This window comes from Mus musculus, chromosome 14 (genome assembly GCF_000001635.26).
Source record: "Mus musculus strain C57BL/6J chromosome 14, GRCm38.p6 C57BL/6J".
Taxonomy (NCBI): Eukaryota; Metazoa; Chordata; class Mammalia; order Rodentia; family Muridae; genus Mus; species Mus musculus.
The window spans coordinates 88,748,899-88,773,866 of NC_000080.6; the positions used below are offsets into that span (position 1 = coordinate 88,748,899).

General features: G+C 34.5%; 1 long non-coding RNA gene across 1 annotated transcript in view; it reads left to right on the top strand.

Annotated features, from left to right (window-relative positions):
• Gm41225 overlaps nucleotides 1-12,026 on the top strand; it is a 124,876-nt gene extending 112,850 nt beyond the window's left edge. The window contains exon 3 of the long non-coding RNA XR_874883.1: nucleotides 11,929-12,026. This is a non-coding gene — a long non-coding RNA (predicted gene, 41225). The remainder of the gene's footprint in view (nucleotides 1-11,928) is intronic.
• The last annotated feature ends 12,942 nt before the right edge of the window (nucleotides 12,027-24,968 follow it).

The following is a 24,968-nucleotide window of genomic DNA, read 5'->3' on the forward strand; positions in this document are numbered from 1 at the left end:
TGTCAAAGATCAAAATATGTAACTATCCTTGGAAAATATTCATTGCTGTTTCACTCACAGTTCCCAAAGTTGACTAGACTCAGATTCTTCAGCAATTTTTTGTAACATTTCATCTTACTCAACAGCTTTCTTGGCATATGCATATGTGTACACATGAAGTGAATGAACAGAAAAAATAACTGTCCATATCAACAGATGATACATTGCTGGATACCCACATTGCTTACATCAGTCTGTCAGTAACTACCACACATGATGTTTACTCATTTAATTTAATTAGAAAACATACATGAATTTATTGCATACAATTAAAATATGTATCTCTTATGATGTAACAAATGTCAGTAACATGTACTATCTCACACAGTGATATTTGTAATTAAAATATTTCACAATCAATACATTAATATTTTTATTACTTATGTTTAATTTTGACTAAAGTCACTTTGCATGTAGTAAACATTGGAATTTATTTCTCCTATTCTATAAAATCTATTTTAACACAATAAAACATAATAACATAAAAACAAAACAACAGCCACAAAAATATCACACTGAAATTGGACAAAGCATATCAACAGTAAGAAAAGAGTCCTAAGAAAACATAAGAATCAGTCTTTTATAATACTCAATCACACATTCATATGTCTTATAAAATTCTATACTGAAAGCTGTTTCATATATATATATATATATATATATATATATATATATATATATATATATATATATGATCTAGAGCATACCCATGTATCCTGTGCTTGCTACTCCAGTCTCTGTGAGCTACAATAAGCTTTGAGTTGATTTAGAGGGTCTTGCTCCCCTGGTGTTCTTCATTATCTCTGGCTCTTACACTCTTTATACCATGTCTTCTAAGGAATTGTCTGAACTCAGAGGGAAAGGATTTGTTGGAGAAATCCCATTTATAGTTGTGTATTTGGCTATTGATCTCTGTATTTGCTCTCAACTGCTTCAGGAGCAAGCTTCTCTGATGCTGACAGAATAATGCACCAATCTATGATTGTAGTAGTGTATCATGAGTAATTTTATTGTTAATTTTTTTTTCACCATAACACCTCAATAACATTTACTTCCCAGCCATCCTATGCTCACTTTACCTACTCTGTGACTTCCTTCAAAATAAAGATTAAAAAAAAGAATACCAATTTATGTTGCCCATATATTCACTAAATCATGGTAAAACTTCCACTACTAAGTTCCTTCCTTAAAGATATCTGAGTCCTTCTGTATCTGAAGCCCACCAGAAGACATAAACTCTTTTTTTCTTTTTATGACCTGGATTTACTCCAGGTCTCTGGGCTATCTTGTCTCTGGTTCTTGGTCATGCAAACAGTATTTGATACAGATTCCTTTCCTTGGTGAGCTTTAAGTAAAATCCCATGTTGGTTGGTTCTCTCACAAGCTTTGCACCACCGCATTGATGTATTTTTCAAGTGGGACAGAATGTGCATAAAAGGTTTTGTGGTGAGGTTGGCATTTATATTTCATTCTTGGTGTCATTTTCCATGTCATAGGCACTAGAACATGGGGTGGAAGTTCTATTCAGGGACCAGCTCAATTCTCACCCTCTCCTTGTTCATTGAATTGTACAGGTGTGGTCTTCAGCAATTGGGCCTTACATTGTTAGTTTTCAGAGACCTACCTGTTTCTTGGACACAAACTAGGTTCTTTGATGATTTCAATAGACACTTTTGGACAATAGTCTCAGTTCTGGAAGCTTCATTTGGGGACAACAGAACTAATGTTGGGACTTTAGATCCCTCCTTAAGTGGAAACTTCATTATGATCAACTTCATATATTTTAGGAAGTTTGTAGTGCACTAGATTTCAGTAGTAGCCCTCTAATATTCCATAATTCTCTTTGTCTCTCCTTGTAGATGCATTCCCTTCCTCAACACCATCTCCCTACCCACTCAGCACCTCTTCTCATTTCTCATCCCAGCCTCTGTCCATCCCAGGGAAATCCCTGTCTCTGACACTAGTTCCGTTATCTATTCCTAGCATCTCTGGGTCTATTGCTTGGCTATAATTTAATTAAAAGCTAACATCTACATATAAATCAATACATATTGTATTTGTCTTTTGGGGAAATGGGTTGGTTTGCTTATTGGTGAATAATGTTGGAGTACTTACTGCTTTGCAGAATTATTTTAGCATATTTATTAATATATTTTTGCTATTAATGTATATCAAGTTCCCTGGAGTTATATTCAGATGAATAGGCTTTGCAGCATGAATCTTTAGCAGCTGTGGCATTTTCTTATCCCAACTAATTCACAGTTTAATCTGGGTAAGCTGTAGGTACTGACACATTCATTATGTATTGTCTGATACATTTCCTTGATCCAGCAGGACAACTGTACCTGTGAACTCACAACAGTTGTGACACCATGCATTAAGACCCATGCAAGCTTAGGCCAAACAAAATCATGGCATGGAGAGGTGAGCAGGTCACAATGTCAGACATTTAGCTGAGGAGCTGTTGGCAACTGGTATCTACTGGGAAAGGAAGAGCCAATATTCTTTAAGAGATTGGTATCTGGGACTTGGACACAGTGAAAGAAGCATATCCAAGTGTTCATAGGCATAACATATAGGACTCCAGGAGCTAAGTCATCATAAATCTTTTTCACTTACAATTTAACATTTCGAAACTCATTTTAGGAGTTAGAGAGGTTGGGGATAGCAGGAAAGCAGGACTCACTGAATCACCTAAAGAGAGTTCACTCACTTGTGCACATGGAGATTAAAGTGTCATCATCTGGTCTGCAAGGGTTGTCAGCAAGTCTTCTGTGTAAGCATTATGCCTGTTAGCTTGTTTCTGTTGAATTCCTAACAATGAGAGTAAATGTTTCTCTGAGCCATTTGCCTGCTCATTGGCCTCTTTTCTTCCTATTATGTTGCCTTGTCTTCTTGTTTCTTGTTTTGTGCTGTTTGGTTGTTGTCAAGTGGAGGATTCTTTTATTTTCTGAAGAGAAAGTAGAGAGGATGGTGGATATGGAGGAGATGGGAGTTTGGGGGAGGCATAAGAAGCAAAAGAGGAGAAATTTTGATTTAATGTATTGTATGCAAAACGAATTTATTTTCACTACAAAGTAAATATAAAATTAAAGAAACTCATTTTAATTTTCTCAATTTTTTTTCTCTTCTTAAGATAGCCTCAGTTTTATGGTCATATTATTTGCCCCCCTTTACAATATTTAGGTTGATTTATTTCCAGTTTTAGTGCTTTAATTTCAATTTGTACAGTAGATTCAGTTTCTCCATGCATTTAAAAAGTATTTATTTGCTTTTTTACATTCCAATGCTGCCCCTTCTAGACTCCTCTCACAGAGTCCCTTCTTCATCTTTCTCCCCTGTTCTTGTGAGAGGATAGAGCCCCCTTAGTACAAACTAAGGAAGCAAATAGTATCATTTTTAATTTGCTTTATGTGCTAAATGTTTAGTACTTAGGCCATCTTGACAGAAGTATAATTTTTATTATATTTTTGAAAAGCTTGTAAATTAATTATTTACAAAAATAAAGAAATTTCTTATTACTTTGTTTGGAATAGACAAGAGAAGATAACCAGTTATTTTCATTATTCAATTTCTATCTTCTCAGGATATAGACAAGAATTTTTCCATTGCACACTAATATGTTTTAAATAGAGATGTAGTAAATACTGGGGTTCTTTAGCTGAAGATCTACTCTATTCTTTTAGTTGTTAACTTTTATTTATAAAATATCTAAATTTTATGGCTGAGGAGAGAACATTATGATAGAAAATATATGTAACAGAATTTGTCTGTTCAGTCCCTAAAATTGAAACAAATAAAAAAACAAAACCCAAACTACTATCTACCTTAAGTACTCTGGCTAGTGTCTACCTCTGCTAAGATACTACCTCTAATAAGCTTTACCTTGAAACCATCTGTAATCTTACAAGCATAAGCTAATGTGTATATAGTGTTAATCATATAATTGGGAAACATTTAGCAAACCACCTACGTTAGCAACCTCTAATGTACTCATGGAAACTGTAAACCTACAATGTAGAATCAGAGATATGTAGCTGCATTTTCTTCATGTGCTGTGAAACTTCACTTAAAACAGAAATTCAAAACCATTTGGCTTGTTTGGAAACAATACAAGATACTGATTTATTCTTATTCAGATATTAATGGATATATTTTCTCACATGTGCAAAATATAGTTCAATTCCTACTCTAATGACTGCATATACTCAAAAATTAAGCAAATGAGAGGCATTAAAACTTTTCACAGTGGAGAGACAAATGCTTAGATACCATGCACATTTCATGATATCATCTTTACAAGTGTCATCAGTGAAGGCAGACTGTCTTGAAAAAATTAAAATTTGCCTGGGGAGTATCACCTTTAAAGTAATCAGTGTGCTTTCAGTTCTTGAATGGAGATTATTACTTGTTATGTCACTTCCATCAACTATGTGACAAAAATTCTCTAGACATTTTACTGTTAGAAATATAAACTGCTGGAATGTAGTCGAGCATGTATTTTATTCAGGCACTCTAGGCTTTGGTGGAATATATGAGTATTTTATTGACTTCTTTTAAAGTAGCTATAAGAAATATATAGGCAAAGATTATGTGATGCCATAATCTAGACTCATCAAAGAAATTCAAGTTAAAATGTGTGAAATAAATATTCTGTATGTTTACCAATAAAACGTATAAAATCATTACTCAGCACCTAATGATAAGCGCAAGAGAAGTACCACATAATTTTGAACGTTAGTTTAGAATTCTTAAGCTTGAAATTCATAAGTAAATATTGTGTTTCATGATGCTTTGTACTTTTTAAAACAAAAGGCAAATACATAACTTTCTTCTCCCTGCTGATGTGGTTATGTGAACAAATGTTGATGTTGTAGAACAGGACTTCTCATTTGTGTACACTCTTGTGGCTGCTTTGTTGGGTAAATGGGTTTACAGTGAGATAAACTAAAAGCAGAACCTAGAGACCTGAACAGAGACAGAGACAATCTAGAAATACTGCTTACTGGCTTGCTCTGCATGGCATGCTCAACTGAATTTTTTTAATTAGGTATTTTCCTCATTTACATTTCCAATGCTATCCCATAAGTCCCCCATACCCACCCCCCCACTCCCCTCCCCACCCACTCCCCCTTTTTGGCCCTGTCGTTCCCCTGTACTGGGGCATATAAAGTTTGCAAGTCCAATGGGCCTCTCTTTGCAGTAATGGCCGACTAGGCCATCTTTTGATACATATGCAGCTAGAGTCAAGAGCTCCGGGGTACTGGTTAGTTCATATTGTTGTTCCACCTATAGGGTTGCAGTTCCCTTTAGCTCCTTGGGTACTTTCTCTAGCTCCTCCATTGGGGGCCCTGTGATCCATTCAATAGCTGACTGTGAGCATCCACTTCTGTTTGCTAGGCCCCCGGCCTAGTCTCACAAGAGACAGCTATATCTGGGTCCTTTCAGCAAAATATTGCTAGTGTGTGCAATGGTGTCAGCATTTGGAAGCTGATTATGGGATGGATCCCTGGATATGGCAATCACTAGATGGTCCATCCTTTCATCATACCTCCAAATTTTGTCTCTGTAACTCCTTCCATGGGTGTTTTGTTCCCAATTCTAAGAAGGGGCAAAATGTCCACACTTTGGTCTTCGTTCTTCTTGAGTTTCATGCGTTTAGCAAATTGTATCTTACATCTTGGGTATCCTAAGTTTCTGGGCTAAAATCCACTTATCATTGAGTACATATTGTGTGAGTTCCTTTGTGATTGGGTTACCTCACTCAGGATGATGCCCTCCAGGTCCATCCATTTGGCTAGGAATTTCATAAATTCATTCTTTTTAATAGCTGAGTAGTACTCCATTGTGTAAATGTACCACATTTTCTGTATCCATTCCTCTGTTGAGGGGCATCTGGGTTCTTTCCAGTTTCTGGCTATTATAAATAAGGCTGCTATGAACATAGTGAAGCATGTGTCCTTCTTACCGATTGGGACATCTTATGGATATATGCCCAGGAGAGGTGTTGCTGGATTCTCCGGTAGTACTATGTCCAATTTTCTGAGGAACTGCCAGACTGATTTCCAGAGTGGTTGTACAAGCTTGCCATCCCACCAACAATGGAGGAGTGTTCCTCTTTCTCCACATCCTCGCCAGCATCTGCTGTCACCTGAATTTTTGATCTTAGCCATTCTGACTGGTGTGAGGTAGAATCTCAGGGTTGTTTTGATTTGCATTTTCCTGATGATTAAGGATGTTGGACATTTTTTCAGGTGCTTCTCTGCCATTCTGTATTCCTCAGGTGAGAATTCTTTGTTCAGTTCTGAGCCCCAGTTTTAATGGGGTTATTTGATTTTTTGGAGTCCACCTACTTGAGTTCTTTATATATATTGGATATTAGTCCCCTATCTGATTTGGGATAGGTAAAGATCCTTTCCCAATCTGTTGGTGATCTTTTGGCTTATTGACGTTGTCTTTTGCCTTGCAGAAGCTTTGCAGTTTCATGAGGTCCCATTTGTCAATTCTCTTACAGCACAAGCCATTGCTGTTCTATTCAGGAATTTTTCCCCTGTACCCATATCTTTGAGGTTTTTCCCTACTTTCTCCTCTATAAGTTTCAGTGTCTCTAGTTTTGTGGAGTTCCTTAATCCACTTAGATTTGACTTTAGTACAAGGAGATAGAAATGGATCAATTTACAATCTTCTACATGATAACAGCCAGTTGTGCCAGTACCATTTGTTGAAAATGCTGTCTTTTTTCCACTGGATAGTTTTATCTCCCTTGTCAAAGATCAAGTGACCATAGGGGTGTGGGTTCACCTCTGGGTCTTCAATTCTGTTCCATTAGTCTACTTGTCTGTTACTATACCAGTACCATGCAGTTTTTATCACAATTGCTCTGCAGTACAGCTTTAGGTCGGGCATGGTGATTCCACCAGAGGTTCTTTTACTCTTGAGAAGAGTTTTTGCTGTCCTAGGTTTTTGTTATTCCAGATGAATCTGCAGATTGCCCTTTCTAATTTGTTGAAGAATTGAGTTGGAATTTTGATGGGGATTGTGTTGAATCTGTAGATTGCTTTTGGCAAGATACCCATTTTTACTATATTGATCCTGCCAATCCATGAGCATGGGAGATCTTTCCATCTTCTGAGATCTTCTTTAATTTCTTTCTTCAGAGACATGAAGTTCTTATCATACAGATCTTTCACTTCCTTATTTAGAGTCATGCCAAGGTATTTTATATCATTTGTGACTATTGAGAAGGGTTTTGTTTCCCTAATTTCTTTCTCAGCATGTTTATTCTTTGTTTACAGAAATGCCATTGACTTGTTTGAGTTAATTTTATATCCAGCTACTTCATTGAAGCTGTTTATCAGGCTTAGGAGTTCTCTGGTGGAATTTTTAGGGTCACTCATATATACTATCATATCATCTGCAAAAAGTGATTTTTTTATACATCCAGGAAAATATGCACAGGGCTGGTACTGTATAGCAATAGATTTGGACTTGCCATATCCATCAAGAAAATGTCCCACAGTCTTGACTACAGGCAATGATGTGGAGGCATTTCCTTTCTTTTGAGGTTCCTCCTTCCTGGGTAACAATAGCTTGTTTCAAGGTGACAAGATGGTACAATATTAAACTTTTTCTAGGTTATCTAATCAAGTGAATTTGTACATTGATTGTATCTAGCTAAAAGGGCAATATCTTTCTTAAGATTCTTCTGTAAGAGGTTATTATAACTGCTTGATTCCAACTATTTATATGTTTTGATGTTGCAACATGAAAGTTCCTGTCTCCAGGCTATTGCAAAAACTATGAAAAAATAGTTTAGTTATATCATTTCTTTCTCATCTTTGTGTTCCAAGCTATGTAACATATAGTTTTACTTCCACACTTTTCAGTCTTCACATTCTAAAACAGTTCAGCTCCACTTTTCTGAATGTTTACATATGGGATGTTGGACTGAATAAAGAAATTTAATCATTCCAGCTGAAATTATCCATCCTTCAACCAATATGCTTTTCAAAATGAATGAAGTAAGTAAAATAAATTAACAATGAATAATAATCAGGCTTATTCTAGGGAACAAGACCTGTGTTCTGACTTCTTGATTGTTCTGAGAACTCTATTAGTTAGATTCTATTAACGATTACAGTTCAGAGGCAAAATTGAAATATCAATTGCTTCAGTGAAAAATAATTGAGCATTTAAAAATTTTACATCCAATACCTTAGTACATCTATGTACCAGCTAGCTTATGTATTTGTGCTATGGATATCTTTTGCAATTTAAGTCTCTCACTTTGAGGTTCTTTCAGTTAATTTTCATGTATATAAGAACTATACCTATATTTTAAAGTAATTGGTAGATTTATTTCATATTTTCTCCCATGAATGACTATTTACTAAGGATTATGTACATTTGACTTGATATCAGAAGATCCTTTATTGTTTGAAGATGACATAAATATTGGCTATGACCCTTAGGGAAAGTTTGATTAAGGATTTTGCAGTCTAGTTCATGGCTCTCATCCTTTAGTCATTATGACCTCAATGGAAGCAATGATTATATGATTCATGCTTATATGGTGCATGTGCAAAACCATTACAAACCATCTATATGCTACCATAATTTTCTAACTTTTTGGTGCAGTGGTTTAAATGACAGATTAACCATATAGTCTCAACATTTGAATACTTCATTCCTAATTGATGGTGATGCTAGGGAGGCTTGGCAGGTGTGGCCCTGCTGAAGATGATATACAACCATGTGAAGACTTTGATAATGTAAGGAGTCTTGCTACTTCTAGGTTGCTTTCTCTGCCTCATGCAGAGAAATGTTCAAAATGTGAGCTCCCAGCTTCTCCTCCTGTTGCCATACCTGTCACATACTGCCATCTCAAATCCTCTATAACCAAAAGTACAAATATATTCACCTTTCATTCTACGAGTTGCCTTGTCATGGTAGGTTATCAATACAGTAATAAAGCAGCTAACATATTTTGGGATGAATATATCATAAAGAATTTGTTAAGCACTATCAAGTCATAATAAAAATTTCCAGAAAACTGCATAGCATGTTTCAACATTCTTAGACATGAGTTTAAAAACCAGTGCCTGTGATGGAAGAAAATGTATATGTTATAATATATATTATGTTTTTATAATTTTCTACACAATGCAATTTTAAATTTTATGTAAACATATGCATACACAAACAGATTCTAGAAGAAATTCTATACTTACTTTTAATATTATAAATATTTTGTTTCAAACAAAATCAAATTAGAATATTTACAAGATTGCTTCCTGGCCTTTTGGCTAAGATCAAGTGTAGAATATTTACAAGATCATGATAATTAATTCATATTCGCAAACCGTGGAAAAGGGAGACTGCGCTGCTGAGCCTTGTTATTTTTTATCTCATAAAACATATACCATGGGTTTATGTCCAAATACCTGTTAGCTAAAAATACTAAAGCACTCCATGTTTCATTTTGATTATGTTAAAATATGAACTTTTGGGACAGTTTAGCTGACTCAGTGTGTAAGAGTGTTTCCTGTATATTTATTAGATGACCTGAAATATCTTTCACAACTACGTAAAAATCTACATATGTCCACGAATACCTGGAACTTTAGCACTGAAGTACAGTTTTATTGCCATCAACCTAGTCAAAGAATGTCCACAAATGTGTATATTACACATATATGTTCATAAATGTACATTCATTTTCCAAACATACACACACATACAGATATGATCTCCAGAACAAAAATAAAATCTGTTAATTTTAAATAATAATTGACTTGAACCTTGGATTGACTCCTAATATTTATTTCTCTTAGTCAATACAGAACTTCAATATTTATTTAGGAAAGAAAGCACATTGATTGGTGGTAACAAAATTATTAACCAATATTACTTCAAGAGATCCCATCACATTTTAGTGCCACAATTGTGATATTTTATAGTTCCAGCAGTTTTCACTGATGTGCTGAAAATCCATCAGCTAATATATTGTATTCCCATGTTACTATATCACTTACAGATATGTGCATAATATGCATAATTAAAAATATCAAATCTATAAACCAATAATATGTTTCCCTCATATCTATTTTAAAGGATATATATATATATAACAAATGTATACTTTATCCTTAAGTGAGTAGCATCCAGAATTAATGAATTATGAAACATGTTTTTTAACTAGTCATTAAGTTGGGGGTCCATATAGCCTGCTGTGCTTTAATACTTAAGATATAATATATTAGTTATTCATAATTCATATAATCAACATGAACAAGATACTTTACTCATCTTTCTGCACATATTACCCCACCCAGGGATGCATCCCATAATCAGCCACCAAACCCACACATTATTGCATATTCCCGCAAGGTTTTGATGAAGGGACCATGGTATAGCCGTCTCTTATACCACACTTTTTAATAGGGTTACTTGAATTTTTGGAGTTCAGCTTCTTGAGATCTTTGTATATATCGGATATTAGGCCCCTATCAGATTTAGGATTGGTAAAAATTCTTTCTCAATCTGTTGGTGGCCTTTTTGTCTTATTGACAGTGTGTTTTGCCTTGCAGAAGCTTTGCAATTTTATGATGTCCCATTTGTTGATTCTTGATCTTACAGTACAGGCCTTTGCTGTTGTTTAGCAATTTTTCCCCTGTGCCTATATCTTTGAGGCTTTTCCCCACTTTCTCCTCTATAAATTTCAGTGTTTCTGGTTTTATGTGGAGGTCTTTGATCCACTGTACAGAAGCGGATGCTCACAGTCATCTATAAGATGGAACACAGAGCCTCCAATAGAGAAGAAAGAGAAAGCACCCAAGGAGCTGAAGGGGTCTGCAACCCTATAGGTGGAACAACAATATGAAACAATGAGTACCCCAGCTCTCTTGTCTCTAGCTGTATATGTAGCAGAAGATGGCCTAGTGGGCCGTCATTGGGAAGAGAGGCCCTTTGGTCTTGCAAACTTTATATGCCCCAGTACAGGGGAACGCCAGGGCCAAGAAGTGGGAGTGAGTGGGTAGGGGAGCAGGGCAGAGGGGGCCTAGGGACTTTTGGGATAGCATTTGAAATGTAAATGAAGAAAATATCTAATGAAATATTTAAAAATCATTAATATAAATTGGCACTATGTCCGTATGGGTGATGGCAAAACTCACTGAATTTCAGGAATTATATATGTATATCATTATATATATCTTTTTCTAATTAGCACTATAAGTTAATATAACTTTATCTAGTAATGTTAAATGAGTGATGACTTGATCCATTAATTAAAACATATATGTTTGAATATGTAGTAAAGCTTAATGGTATTATCATACTAGAAACAATAATATATGCAAAATATACAGTGCTGTGTCTGTATCAAATTCCAGATATTCTGAATTCAAAGATAAAGTGTGGCTTGTCCTTCACACATCAATAATATAATTTACATTTAATTTATTTCTTAATGCCTATCATAGTTTATTTTCTCTATAACCATCTTTAGAATAATGTAATCACATTTCAGGTATAGAAATCAACCTTGAAATCAGGAAGTATGGTGTCTCTAACTTTGGTTATTTTATAACAAAACAATTTTTAAAATTACATTTTTGCTAATAGAATTTTATTTTTATGTTTGAAACTATCACTTCATATTTGTTAAAATTCATATTATGCCAGATGTTATAAATAACTGTTTTTGTTTAGTTTTCATTTTAAAATATGTTCATTATTTCATCAAATACAAAGGACTTTGATTATTTTTTTCTCCCTAAAACAAGTATGGATTTCCTTTTTCTCACATTGGACCCCAGTGAACATTTGTTTGAGTGTGTGACTGAGAAGTGTGATTCCTCATTTTCACCATACTTGAATCCTCCACAGTTCTTCTGGGAACTGCTTTGTGATGTCAACACCAGCAGACATTTTTGGAAATGAAGAAAGAAATTAGTCAAGAAATTAAAGTCAAAACAAATCTAATAACAATAAAGTAAGTAAAAATTTTGGCCTAATAATTCCACTTTTGTGTATTGGATACATAAAAGTCATCTAATCAGATATATGTATTTATTGCCTTTATATGTATACTTATCTCAGGTTAGAGCAGTTATGTATTATAAATTTATCACCATGCTGTCCCTCATTGCTGAAACTTCACAAACGTGACTGGGTTAAATTTAAAATACAACAATCCATCCTTCCACTCTAAGCTTTTGTTATCCCCTCATTCTCCTTGTTGGTAAAGTTTTAACTGTTTGAAAATCAGCAGAGGCGCAACTGTCCCTATCCATCTGTTTACACAGGACCATTTTACTCAGAATTAGCTTTTTCTGCTTCTTTTTTCTACTCATGGAGACCTGTGTTATATCTGGGGAATCTACATAAATGATTGAAACATATAACAGAGCTGACTTTGACCTCTAACTGTACTATAATTTTTCTGTCCTTTGCCTTATGTAAGTTAAAAAAATCAGGTTATCTGGGGATTGGAAAGGTAGAATGTGAATGGCCTGCCTACTACATTTATACATGAACAATTTGCCCTAGAAATATAAATGCTAATGCTAGTTAAAAATGATTTATTTTATCACACATGTTCTTGTATCCAAGCAGAAGCTTCCTGTACTTGGTTTATAAAGTAGAATAAAGATTAATATAGAGGCTACCTACAAACCAGTGGGGGAAACTTTACATGTGTAATAGTCAGCCAGGTCAACGTTGTTCTTGTTGTCTTTTTTCTGCCAATCAAAGTAATATTAAAATTTTCTTTGGGGTGATATTTTTTTAAAACATTGTTACCTGCTATCAAAAATGATAACAAAACCTCAATATGAGGATTATTGAGCAATGAAGTAAAGAAACAACTTCTAGGACTCTCAAACAAAATTTCATGTCCCTCTGTCCCTGCTTTGTTCACCAGGACACATACGTAATTTATTAGAATCCATGGAAATGCAGATGTCATTATTCCAATGTGCTATTATATGTAAGTTTGCATCACTGTTCAAAGAACTAAAAATGAAATTGCTCTGTATCATAGAAATGAAAATGATGGATACCTAATGTAAATTTTGGTGTGAGTTGTTAAATCAAGTCTTCTTGGAAAAACTGAAAAGAAATCTGAATTATCAAGTTGTATTTGTTGTGTTTTTTTTAAATATCCATTATAATATGTAAAGGGAAAGACTTGACATTGCTATACAGTATTGTGTCTCCACTATATACTTGTACTTTCGATCACATGTCACATTCAGTACTAATAAATAAAAGGTGAAAATAGTAATTTTCTTGATTTTGAAATTTTCAATAATATGTTGAGTATATTAACTCTCCATATGGCTATTTATATTTTTATTTTATTTTTTATATTTTTTATTTTATTTACCTGAATTATAATTTCATTCCAATAATAGCACTATTTAATCATCTAAATGCTTTGATTTTGAGATATTTAAAATTATTTAACATGATATTATAAAAATTTTAAGAAATATATGCATTCATATACAACATGGGTTTGCTCACTGTTTTGATCCAACTTCTGAATTCTGATTCCCGGAAATGAAAAGATTATGTCTCAAGTTTCCACCACTATGAACAGAGACACTGAGCTGCTTTGCCTTCTCTGCCATAATGGGATTATTGTTATTGAAAATATGAGCAAACTTAAATCCTAATTTCGCTAAGTGCTTAATTGTATTCTGACACAGTGGTAAGAAAAATACCAACTATCCTATTCAAAATATGTAGCATTCCATTTACAATAGTAAAAATAACCTAGTAAAACTGAGAAAATGCTTGGGTAAATATTTATCAAAGGAAGGCAAATTTTATGTAGCTATTCTAGGATTGAAGCCTTTTGAGATTTGTGCATCTTTGCTAACATTTCAGCTGGTGTTGTAAATGGGCTGATCTTAATTAGACAATAATAAATTTGAAATTTTGACGGTACCACATTTTTATTATATATAGAAAAATGTTTCTCAAAGTAGGTGTCCATGTTCTATAAACTTTAACATATATACATATATATGTATATATGTATATATATATGAAAAAGGTTATGAATTTGAAATGGAGTAGAGGCACAGGAGGAATTGGAGGAGGCCAAGATACAGTAAAAGTGAATTAAATAGAGTGGAAGATGGAAGTCTAAAATAAAATAAAAAATAAAATAAAATAAAACAAAACAAAAAGAAATAAAATACCATCCCTCTCCCCCTTCTCTCTCCCATCCAGGTCCCTCCCTCCATTGAAATGCCCAACAGTGGGGAAAGTGGAGGAATGAGGTTGCCAGCCCAGTAAAAAGCTCTGACTCAGAATCATTCCTGTCTAAAAGGACTGCAGGGACAAAAATGGAGAAGAGACTGAGAAAAAGGAGGTCCAGTGGCCGACTATAGTCTGAGAAGCCCAACAAGCACCTTACTGATATAGATGCAGGCACTTCCATTCAATCATTGAACTGAAGTCAGAGATCCCTGTGGTTGAATTAGGGAAAGGCTGGAAGAAGCTGAGAAGAAGGGCGACTCCATAGGAAGACCAGCAGTCTCAACTGACCTGGACCCCTGAGATCTCTCAGATACTGTGCCACCAGGCAGCATGCATCAGCTGGTCCAGGGTTCCCAACACATATACAGCAGAGGACTGCCTGGTCTGGCCTCAGTGAGAGAAGATATGCCTAGCCTAAGCCAGGAAAGGTCACAGAGATTGGGGAGACCTGGTGTGGTTAGGGATTTGTGCAGAGGATATCTTGGAGACAGGGAGAGGAGGAGTGGAATGAGAAACTGTGGAATGGGGGACTGGAAAGGGAGTATGAACTGTAAAAAATTAAATTAATAAGAATAAGTAAATAAAAATAAAAACAACATAGATAACTGAAAAGATAAGAAAAGAAATAAAATGCACCAAATTTTGCACGATCATATTACTAATAATTAAAAAGAAATTAGTAAGATAATGAAATATCATCTCACACCAGTTAGAATGACTGATGAGAATGACGAAAGGTGAATGATGGAGAAATGGTAAAGAAAGCCCTTGAAGCCTGGTAGTTTGAATGAGAATTCTTAAGACTCTTCTGGGTAATAGTTCCTCGGGTTTTTAAAGTGATACTTTCACTATTATCCAATTAGTTCCATTTCAGTAAATGGTTCTAAAGGATTTTGAATCAGTAACAGATTAGAGTATATACTTTTCTCATAATTGTATTATTTAAAATAATGAGGCCGAAAACAAACTGAGCGTCTATGAATAGCTCAATGGACAAAGGAACCACGGTATGCATAGACAGTGAAACAACAGCGTCAGCCTTTAAACAAACAAACAAACAAACAAACAAATGTCTTTTGACACAACAGACTTATTCGACATTGATAAATAATGCTTTGCTTTCACTTATATGCAGAATATATTATATTATTCACCATGTATAACTACTTCAGTGCTGATAAAAAATGAGCAGGTAAAATAATACTAAAGATATACAAAATATTCACAAGGAATAATACTAATAATTATCTTTATACAAAGCTATAATACTCATTAGCATAAACACACAAACACAATTTCTTTTCACCTGGAGTGATAATGTTCCCACCAAGAGCCATTGTCCACCTAACCAAAATCTAAAACCAGTCATGAGAAGTTCCATGCTGTGGATGTTTGTTCTAGAGACTCACAAATATTACAGGCTATTGCTCTGACACATTGTTTCCTGTCAGAGTTATAAGATAAGCCCCTAATGCTGAAGATGTCACGCATATAAGAAATAGGTACCAAAGACACCTGAAATGGAACTGACCTTAATGCATCATCCCTGAGGAATGGCTTTCATGGCACCAGAAAGTGCAAGCTTCCAACGGAGGAACACAAACAGTCTTTCGCGGCTTACTAGCAGGGCATGGTAATACCTAATGGTGCTGTAGTGACATGCGTACCTTGGTATTAACCAACACCTAGTTGGGGCTTAAACCTACTGTACAAAATGGACCCATTCCTCCTACTGGAAATAGTTGAACTCCCAGGGCTAGAGAAGTCATGGACTTTGGAGAAAATCCTACAATCACCACTTCACTAAAACAAGCATTATCCATTTCTAAATGCATTTTTTTTCTCTTATAAACACATACTCATCTAGTCCTCATTACACATCAAGGGAACTCTTTGAAACAGGCAGAAAATATTTGTAGAACATCACAACCAATTAAGCCACAGAGTTATGGGGCTCAATTCCAGTAAATATATCTAGAAAACTTCTACATCTGCAGATTGTGAAACAATGCAAACTAAAGGGCAGAAAGATTAAGAGCTAGATGATCTCAGAGTTTTCCGTAACAGTAGGTATTCTAGCAACCTCAGAAGCTGCACTCTTCAAGTATCAGCAGCCTAAATATGAACTGAATATGGATAATAACAATAGGCATGCTAATACAGACAAGAAAAGACCATAATCAGGCCTCAACCCTACACAAATTATTAGAAGCACCAAGGGAATAGTAAAAACAGGAGAAATAGTCTTTCCCAGGGATATATATATATAATATGCATATATATATGCATATTACAACAAAGTATTAAAAAGAGAGGCCATCAATTTCAAAGTGAGCAAGGAGAGTTTTCTAAGAGCATTTGGAGAAAGTAAAGGGAAGAGGGAAGTGATGTATGTATCATCTCAAAAGCACAATAAAAATTAAAAATAAACATTTCAATAACAATATTTTGATTTATTCTCATGAATAATTAATTATTCATAATAATTAAAACACATTTGTAACCTTAACTGGTATATAAAATAGCATATTTTAGAAATATAAAACTGATTTAAAAGTGATAAAATTAATCTTAAAGTGTGATTTTAGGAAATGAGAATTTTCAGAGATGATAGATCATGATTTTCTGTTGGTAGCAACCTTAGCCAGAATAGAACATCAACAAATACTCACATTCATGTAAATAATAGAAGGTAGTGTAATTTAAGCAATTCATAGACAAATGCTTTACAGATTTTACTTGGAGGTATAAACAAATATTTCTTCTAGCCAATTGTTTTGTGGTATTCACAATCATAAACCTAATATATTTTGCTGACATTGAATTTTAAGATTTAGCTAGACAAAATATTTTTAAATATACCATGTTAATGATTACATTTTTACAATAATTAAGCATGACTAATATTTAGTTGGACTGTGAAATACATTTCCAGTTTAAATTTGCAGTAATTTATCAAGCTTTGTCCCATCAGAAGCATTGTGGTCAGACTGCATATTCTTACTATACAAACCTTCAAGCCCTGAATAGGAATACTGAACATCCTTTCTCAGTTTAACATCTGTCACAAGGCTTGGGGCACTAGGTAATTGACAGTGTTTTCAGAAGATCTCAATAAAGAATGTATACTCACACTGAGGAAAAACTCCTTTCTACCCTAGTCTACCTTGCCTTGGTAGAAATGTAGACCTCATTACTATATTCTTCAGGACATGTTTTCTTGTAACTTATTATATTTTCTAATTTGAACTTTTTGCTTAATAATAATAATCTATGTCATGTGTTTAGAATATAAAGTTACTGAAATAGACAAAGAACAAGATTATAGAAAAATCCCATTTATAATATCCATAAATATGGGAAATCTGAATAAATTAAAACTAAAATCAAAGCAATAGAGAAAACAGACTGCAATGGTGTCTGAATCAAACACTTGGATGCTTGTAATGCTTTCTTCACCCAGTAAGCATAGGGAAAGAACAGTTTGCTGCACCAGAGGAAGACATATAAAGGTAGTAGAACTTCTATAAAACATTTAATGGTTTTGTAACATCTGTCAGGACATATTAGAATCCAAAAGAACCCATCAACAGATAGAGCACATTACCACCTGCCAGTACTCTCTTAGGAGTATTTATTGATATTCCTGGGGATACTACACTGAAAATGAGAATAGACTAGAAGGCAGGGAAAAGAATCTCTAGGAAACATAATTTAATGAGACATATCCTGCAGAGTGTCTTTCCTCTGCATTTAGGAAATAAATCGAAAGCTCCTAACCCTCACCATTGCTCTAGGGCTGTGGAAAGGGAGACCTGGACACAGTCCCTAAGGAACACACTGTACGGGCAAACAGAGGCATGGAAGAGAAGAGGATAGATCATATCTGTCCTGTGATCACCCTCAGTGTCTGATGCATAGCTTCTTTCATGTCTCAGTACCAGGAAAGAGTCTTATATAAATTCTCCAGCTTCCTCATCTCTCATTAGTTCCAGAAAAAAATGCAGTAATAAAATGTGATTTCATTAATGATAGAAGCAGCTTGATTCAATAGTTTAAAACCTTACTCAACAGGTTTAGGCTAATAAGAAAATTAGCCCTAGTGGCAAAAATGTTACACTTTGGGGTGGCTACACCCTCAGGTTATCTGACACTATGCACATTTTTATTTTAGCTGAGAATCCATTTGAATTGCTGTGGCCATCTCCTGTACATTCTTCAAATTAATATGCCAAGAAAATTTAAAACATAATGGGTGAGGGACAGGCAAGGTGATTCAGAAAATAGATAGTTTCAATACTCAATGACTTGACATAGAGGCTGGAGAAAACAAACTCCATATAGTTTCTTGTCCATAAATCTTACATGTCACTGACTCAAAACAACGCACGTTTGTCTAAGGCATCATGAGAAGATCTAGGAACTGATCTCTAAAAATAATGGTATTGAAAATAAACATTATCAAAACTATGTTGAAAGCAACATATGTGATCGGGGTTGTTTGCGTTTCTGCTGTTCTGAGTCAGTGAGATCAGACATCCACACTTATTAAACTTTTGTAAGTGACCGGTTAAGACAAAGTTCCTTATTAATCCCCTTTACTGTATTTAATGTGATATTCAATCAGTAGTGAGGAGAGGCCTGGTTTGGAAAATCCAGTACCCTCTTGGATGAATTATTGCAGGTGTAAATATTTTCAGTTTGGCAAAGCGACACGAGTTGAGACATTTCCACCTCTTCATAAATGGACTTTAATATTTTTATTACTACTGGGTTTTATACACTCTTACTCCACTCCATTTTAATCAACTATTCTGTGACTTATATTTCTATCATTTTTGTTACCTTCAAGATTACATAGTTTTAATTTTTGTGAAATATGATTTATCTCTTCCTAGAATTATTGTCTTATCTTATACCTTTGAAATATCCATTTTAGGGCTGGAGATTAAGCTCATTGATCAAAAGCCTTTGCTGCTCTCACAGAGGATCAGGGATCAGCCCTTAATTCTCACTTCACTTGGCTCACAACACCTGGCATCTCCTTCTCTAGGGAATCAGACACATTCCTGCCTTTTATGATCACCTTAACTGAGATGCCAAAACAGAAGCATACATACAAACATACATACATACATACATACATACATACACACATACATACATACATACACAGAGAGAAGACGAATAAAATAAAATCAGAAAACATAGAAATATGTAATCCAAAGTCATGTCGATTATCCAATATTGATGTTAAGAGTTTTTAGGTTGCTAGTTTGCCACCATCCACTCTAAGAAAGTACTTGCATGTTATGTGGGATGTGATCAAAGTTCAAAATGTATTGTTAATGGAAGTGCTCTGATTTAGAGCAGCCTGACTTAATACATTTTCAGTATTGTAAGGGAGCAGTTGTCCTCAATCTTCCTAATGATGCAATCCTGTAATATAGTTCTTCATGTGGTGGTAATAGTGGCTCATAAAATTATTTTCATTGCTACTCATAACTCTAATTTTACTACTGATATAAAACATAATGTAAATATTTTTGAAAACTGAGGTTTGCAAGAGGCGATGTGAACTACTACATTGGAGCAAACAAATCCCAACTTAATAGTTTTGAATTTATTCTGTTCTAAAAATGGCAAAAATACTCTTTCAAAGATGAGTTGTGGCAAGATTCAGCAAGGAAGAGCCTCACAGACAGGAAATCAATAATCGTTCTTCCAGAGAATTATCTTTCCACTTGCTGATGCTATGTGCATTAAGCTTACCAACACATTTTGTGACTTACACAAAACTTCAACAAACTTTGAATATTCATTCATGGATATATAATTTAGTCAACACTGGTTTCTAAATGAAATATCTTCTGTGAGATATGCTGTACTTTGTTCAAATATGGTTATGTGTAGATCAGTCCTAAATCGCTTCTATTTCATTAGTCTATATGTCTTTATATAGTTAAGACTGAGAACACATATATCATAGATATTTAACAGTTCTTTTGAAATATTAATAGTTCAGTTAACTCCAAGTTTGCTACCTTTATAATTGCCTGCCTATTCTTTTTGTAAATCTATGCAAAGTATAATGATATATGGATGGCTGAAGTTGTAAGAATAAGCCTTGTATATTTTTGTGAGGTTAAAATTTTATTTTATTCTCATTTCCAACTGTTATGATTCACTTTATCCATTGTCATTTTCAGCATATATATATATTTTTACAAGATCTGTTAAATAACACCCATGTGCTATTGTGTTTTCTTGATACTTCTGTATGAATTTCTTTTAAGCTTTCACAATTTCATATAAAGTTCATATAAAGTATATTAAAATAAAATTCATTTTAAATATTGTCACAGTACTTATTAATTTTTTTGCAATCATTTTTAACTTAAGAATATTGAATATCTTTTTTTCTCACATTTTCTTATTAAGTCCTCAGATCACCTGAAGATAAGATGATTTCTATTTTTCTCTTTTAACTTTGTGCTCTATCTTAGCTTTGATGTCAACATTGCACTGGCTCTTTGGGCACAGTGTAGGTTGCGAGGCGAGATGCTTGGAATTGAATAGTTCCACACTCTAGGCACTCTATAATCTCTTTCTACTCATTACCCAATGTAAGCAATTTTGGTTTGAGAAAGGGATAGAAATATATTATTCATCAAACAATGCATTTGTTAAAAAGTGCTTCATTATGAATAAAAATATCAAGATATAATTATTAATTTGCTGCAGTGAGCATGCTAATGATATTATATCAGAATTATTTACTTGAATTTTAATGATTTTAATAATGGCCATATCATTTAATGGAATTTTGTGAGAGTTGAAATTGAATCTCTGATTAATGCAGGAGAAAAATAAATCTATCAGTCTTTGTAGATTAATTTTGTCTATTTTATAATCTTTTCATAAGTCTAGGACACTTAAAATGATTTTATGTGTAGATAGTTATACAGCATTTTCTTTATCCCCATAATTAAGATTGCTGCCCAGTTTACAAACTATATTTAACATTTCCTTCACACAATCTTGTTATTGCTTAAATGAATCCTCCTAAGAACTGTATCATGTAGCTTTATGTTGATTGTTGACTACTAACTGTCTGTCTTGGGCAGAAGGCTGCTTTGTAAATTATTTTCTAATAGAGGGCATGTAACCATCACAGGTTCATTATTGAGTAGATATCCAAGTTTTATCTTCCTATTTCTTTTCCATAACCACATAACAGCTCTCTCAGTTGTTTCTCTGTCTCTCTCTGTCTCCCTCCTCTTTCTCTCTCTCTCTCTCTCTCTCTCTCAGACCCCTTGAGAAACTTTAGTTTCTTTATCATAATTTATTTAATTTATTGTCATTTCTTTGTAAACTTATACTTTACTATCTTAATATAGTCCAAATACTTTCAGATTCCAGGCAGATATTCTGTGAATAAAACATATTAAAGACACTTGAACAGCCACGAATTCTAGTTTATTTTATTTTATTCGTTTTTATTAGATATTTTCTTTATTTACAGTTCAAATGTTATCCCCTTTCCTAGAGTCCCCTCTGAAAATCCCCTATCACCTCCCCTATCCCCCTGCTCCCCATCCCAACCACTACAGCTTCCTGGCCCAGGCATTCCCCTATTCTGGGGGATAAAACCTTAGTAGGCCATCATTGGGAGGAGAGGACCTTTGTCTTGCAAAGATTATATGCCCCAGTACAGGGGAATGCCAGAACCAGGAAGCTGAAGTTGGTGGGTTGGGGAGCAGGGTGGAAAGAGTATATGGGGGACTTTCGGGATAGCATTTGAAATGTAAAAAAGAAGAAGAAGAAGAAGAAGAAGAAGAAGAAGAAGAAGAAGAAGAAGAAGGAGGAGGAGGAGGAGGAGGAGGAGGAGGAGGAGGAGGAGGAGGAGGAGGAGGAGGAGGAGGAGGAGGAGGAGGAGGAGGAGGAGGAAGAGGAAGAGGAAGAGGAAGAGGAAGAGGAAGAGGAAGAGGAAGAGGAAGAGGAGGAAGAAGAAGAAGAAGAAGAAGAAGAAGAAGAAGAAGAAGAAGAAGAAGAAGAAGAAGAAGAAGAAGAAGAAGAAGAAGAAGAAGAAGAAGAAAGAAGAAGAAGAAGAAGCAACACATTCACAGGCCCAAGGGCCTCTCCTCCCATTGATGACCAACTAGAACATCCTCTGCTATGTATGCAACTAGAGCCATAAGGTCCACCATGTGTTTTCTCTGGTTGGTGGTTTAGTCCCTGGGAGCTCTGGGGGTACTAGTTAGTTCATATTGTTTTTCCTCCTATGGGGCTGCAAATCCCTTCAGCTCCTTGGATACTTTCTCTAACTCCTTCTTTGGGGACTCTGTGCTCCATCCAATGGATGGCTGTGAGCATCCACTTCTGTATTTGTCAGGCACTGGCAGAGCCTCTCAGGAGACAGCTATATCAGGTTCCTGAAAGCAAACTCTTGTTTGCATCCACAATAGTGTCTGTTTTTGGTGGTTGTTTATGGGATGGATCCCCAGGAGGTGCAGTCTCTGGCTTGTTATTCTTTCAGCCTCTGCTCTGAACTTTGTTTATGTAACTCGTTCCATGTGTATTTTGTCCCCCCTTCTAAGAAGGACCGAAGTATCCACACAGGTCTTCCTTCTTCTTGAGTTTCATGTGTTTTGCAAATTGTATCTTGGGTACTGTGAGCTTCTGGGTTAATATCTACTTATCACTAAGTGCAGAATTTGTGTGTTCTTCTTTTTTGAGACTATAAGCAGAATTCATTTTTTCCCATAGCACATATTTAATTTTATATGTCTTATAAATTTTGAAAGAAGAGCATTTATTTTATATTTGAATATGGATAAAGGGTTATTCCAATTAAAAAAAACAGTGTTTATTGTATTCATAAAATTAGCAATGAAGCCCAGACAGTGGTTCAAATAAATATGATAATAGCACATTTCATAAGTGATCTAGGAGCCCAGGGAATATGAATTATTGAGCTATAATTTAATCATTATGTCAGAGAAGGTATATAAAAGTAAAACATGCTCTTATGTTTTATAAAATTGATAGTTTTATGTGATGGATAAATTGTTTCATAACTCAGAGTAGCCAGTTACTTTGTTCATGTTTAATTTTATTATACATATAAAGGTAGTATACTAAATATTATTCTCCATGCCTAGAGAAAAAGGGCAGTGGATCACATTGCAAAAGGAAAGTCTGTACCTCAGGGATTCTACACTAGATCAAAAACACTAAAAATTCCATATAATATTTGCACACTTACTGAAAAAAATCATACACTGAAGATCATATAAAAGCACATAACTATGTGTGAGTTCCTTTCTCTTGTCTTCTGAAAGATTCTTCATGGAACTGTAATAGGCTAAATTGAACACAAATTCCTTCAAAAAACAAAGATATTTTCAGGTATTCATATTTATATTGTATGAAACAAATGTTCATATCAAGTTTTAATTTACCTTTACATCGCTTGAAAAATATTTACTGATTTCAAATTGCTATGGGAAATACCTTGTAAAATATGTCTGTGTTGATATCATGGTATATATGTTCTTGATTACTAGCAACTATAAATTACCAGATTGATACTCTTAGGTTGACTATTAATTGAAAATTTATTTCATAAAAATATACTGATGAATATTTAGAATAAGTAGCTTAAAAACTATTATTTTCCTGCACTGTAGACATTTGACAATAGTTTAAAAAGAAATAAATAAGTTAATTCACGATTGAATGGTTCCAATACCTGGATGTCATGTGTTAGAAGAAAGACTATTACAGGTGACTTCCACATGTGTACGGTGCCATGTGCCCCCTATCCTGCCACACATATACACACTAAATATAAATGAAATGTAATATTGTTAAAATAATTATCAATATAACACATTACATAATTCTAATTATGTTAACCTCATTCCTTGATATTGTATCACACATTAAATATATGAGGCAGGTGTTTAAACCACACACTTCTTAAATTTTTGTTGTAAAATGGTGAAAAATACCAGAAAATGAATAATACAACTTTGTCCTAGTGGTATTTTTAAAAGACATGAGGTATAACATTAAAATAAAATTGTTATATGCAATTTTACATACAATATGAAGAAAAATATAATTTTTCCCAAACTGCACCTATAGACTTAAGGCTAAAATAACATTCTATAATTAGGACATATTTCTATTGTTTTGATATTTTCCTTTGTTTAATTTATTCTTTAATTTTTCTTTAAGTCCAGAGTTTATTCCCCTGCCTGTCCACCCTTTGACTGTTCCACATCTCACACTTGCTTCCGCCATTTTCTCTAAGAGGATGTCCCCACTCTCCCCAACCCCACCAAATGTCCTCACACCATAGGACACCCAAGTCTCTCCAGGGTTGGATGCATGTTCTCTGACTGAGGCGAGACCAGGCAGTCCTCTACTGTATATGTGTTGGGGCCTCATATAAGCTGGCATCTGTTGCCTAGTTGATTGCTCAGTGTCTTGAAAGTTCCAGGAGTCCAGGTTAGTTGAGACTGCTGGTTTTCCTATCTGGCCGCCTCCTTCCTCAGCTTCTCCCAGCTTTTCCCTAATTCAAACATAGGGGTCACTTTTGTCCATTGGCTGGGTGTAAATATCTGATCTGACTCTTTCAACTACTT